Raw genomic sequence first — 3,062 nt, forward strand, 5'->3', positions numbered from 1 at the left:
GAGCTCTACAAGAGTATTGTTTAAAGAATTTTATAATTTAGACACACTGATAAAAAAGAAATTGTGAGCCTAGAATAGATCATCTCCCTAGTTTGTTTGTGAAAATAGATCTGATCTATAGAATGAATCTCTTTAGTATTAAAAGAAAGCACAATGTTTTGTAGTATTTAGCAACTTTAGCCCCAAATATCTTAGGCTCAAGAAATGCTAATTTAAATTGGCCCTGTTCAAAATCAAGGTGTTGGGCCATGAAAATGATATAATTATTCTCCCTATTTCCTTAAATAATCATTATGTTTCTAAGCAGTTTACCTTTAATTTGTAATGATTTAAGAGAAAAAGGATAATGAAAGTGAGTTGAAGATAGTATATTTAGTTTGAGTCTTTTAAGTATCGAAAAAGTTATAATTTGAGTAAATTGTTATGCAGATCAGTCCAATCGAATGATTGTTGTTCCCTCGAGACATTGGAGTAAGATTTTGATTAACCGATGTCTCATTTTTGGCAAATTACAGCTGGAAGCATGAGCAAGATCGAAGAATGGAGTCAAAGTAAACTGATCATTACTATTCAAGGATCTTATGCTTAAAAGAGAAATCCCGAGAATCTGTTGATTCTCATGGTAGCTCCACATTCAATTTTTAATGTAATATATAAGACAACAAGTCAAAAGATAGGGGATATTTTTTGTTATTGCATTTTACTGGTTTGAACTTTTTCCATCATTGTGTAAAACGTTTTTGAAGTTAATGAATTTGCACAAGATCTTACCTTATTCTTCAATATCGAATTTATATAAGATGGTACTTCTAGAGACCATACCATGAATGGAGGTTCTACTGTCTCTTGTGTATCATTATTAGTTATTTACGTTTCCACATTCGCATTAGTTGTGTTTATATTCTCTTTCCTTTGATTTCGTGGTAGATAATCGATTGAGTTTTGTATCTTGTAATTCTATTATGCATTTCCTGAAATTGTTGATTGGATTGTCATATTAGTGCCCAAAATTTTGGGGTAGTTGTAGGGAAGGTTGTCAAATCATAGGTTTTATGTATGGGAGGTCGGGTATTGAAGACGGAATGTAAGAACCTATGCATGCTATAAGTAAAAAGCTTGTGCCTAGCACCCACTTTTGGTCGATACGATTAGGCAATGTAAGTGTGTATGACTAAGAAAAATAATAGGAATGAGGTAGCAATAGAATGGAAGGCAGTATCAAAAACCACAAAAACCCCATCATGAAATTATTTGAAAAGTTGAATCTCAAGCATCAGTAGGACCCCTAATAGTACCTCGGAAGGGCTCTACCATAATCCCTCAAGTAGCAAAATCACCAACTGCATCTCATGATGATATTCACAGTAAAACTGAAGGATCTTAGCAAAGCTTCCAAAGCACATTTATTCAACACTCTAGTCCTTCACAAGAGGGAAATTCTTTCAATTTGAAAGAAGGAGAAGTTGAAACTAGTGGAGTAGATCCAAGATCCTCACGGTCAGGATCTCCTATGATCTTGATAGTAGAGAAATCGCCAGAGATCCTAGACTTAGGAAGCATAGTAAAACCCCCCTTGAGAGCCAAGTAATATCTATAACTTCCCTTCTCAAATAATACCTCCTCATCAAGAAATCCTTGAAAATTGCTCGTAGATTTTCGATCAGATTGCAACCCAAGGGAAACAAAACCAAACTTCGACATTAGAATACCTTATTGTTGACCCAATGGCTATGTTGTGTGTGGAACATGATTGTTCAGAGGTCTTTGTTTCATCCGGATGTATACCCGAGGAAGTTTGTACACCCCTCCACGCGGGGGGGGTACTCGGGGGACTTGTCCCCCCCGCGGGGGTTCGTGGGGCCGATCCCTCCCGGCTGTGGGGTCCAGGGGCCAGCAGTCCCCCGGCGGGGGCTCGGGGGCAGCACGGCCGAAGCTAAAAACAAATGTAAAATTTCATTGTAAAAGTATAGTAATTTCTAGTCAATCTGGGACGTTCATTAGGCATATGATCTAACGGTAGAACTTATGTTTAGTTTAGGGTTTTTTTGCCTAGAAGGCAACCCCTCTCTTTGTATGAGGGCATTGTATTGGAGGCTGAGATATAGAGGTGTATTCTGTGAGCGAGAAATAGAGAGGTGAGACTGTGAGAGAAAACAGAGGATATTACAGTGGATTTGCTGTAGGTTGTGTCTCTTCATTTTGCTGGATAATAGAAAGGAAGGATTGGCTATTCGAGGTAGACGTAGCCCAAACTGGGTGAACCACTTATATGTGTGTCTCTCTTGTTTTGTGTGTTTTCTGTGTTTATATTTCTGCAATATTTTATGTGTTCCATTGCTCCGTAATATATAATTTTCTAACAGGCTAATGCCCCAATGAACGTTATTCCTTTACAAAATATCCCAACCTTTCATGGGACGACCTCAAAGGATCTAGACGCCTTTTTATTTGAGGTCAATGTGTTGTATGGAGGTTATAATTATACCACCTATCCACATAAATTGAAATTGTTCCCTTCTACTTTAAAAGGAGCAGTGTTACGATGGTTTATGGCCTTAGGAGGAGGCACTATAAATTCCTAGGATGCTATGAAAAATACCTTTCTTACTAAATACCAGGATTATTGTCGAACCATAGACCTGAAGGATGAAATTTTTAAAATGACTGCAAAAGACAATGAAATCTTAGAAAAATATATTAAGATATTTCAGCACAACTTACAAATATTGCCTTATACTAGTTTACCAAATGAAGTATGGAAAGTTGCTTTAATAAAAGGCATGAAGGATGAATGGATAGAAATGTTAAATTTAATGGGCAAAGGTGAAATCTTCCAGGAAGAATATGATAATATTGTTAAGCTGTGTATTAGCTGTTCATGTGGTAGTACACGAGCTAGATCTGGGATATGATATCCCCTCACCCAAATCAGTAAGACCATAGGTGGTGGTGTAACACGAACAAAAATTGGTAATATTTTAGAAAATTTTAAAACTAACATTTTGGGCACACTCACTACACAATTAGATGTTTTACAGGCCAAACAAAAGCAAGCCGAGGTA

This window comes from Pinus tabuliformis, chromosome 3_1 (genome assembly GCF_031772625.1).
Source record: "Pinus tabuliformis cultivar Carrire ecotype Pingquan chromosome 3_1, CPIR1, whole genome shotgun sequence".
Lineage (NCBI taxonomy): Eukaryota > Viridiplantae > Streptophyta > Pinopsida > Pinales > Pinaceae > Pinus > Pinus tabuliformis.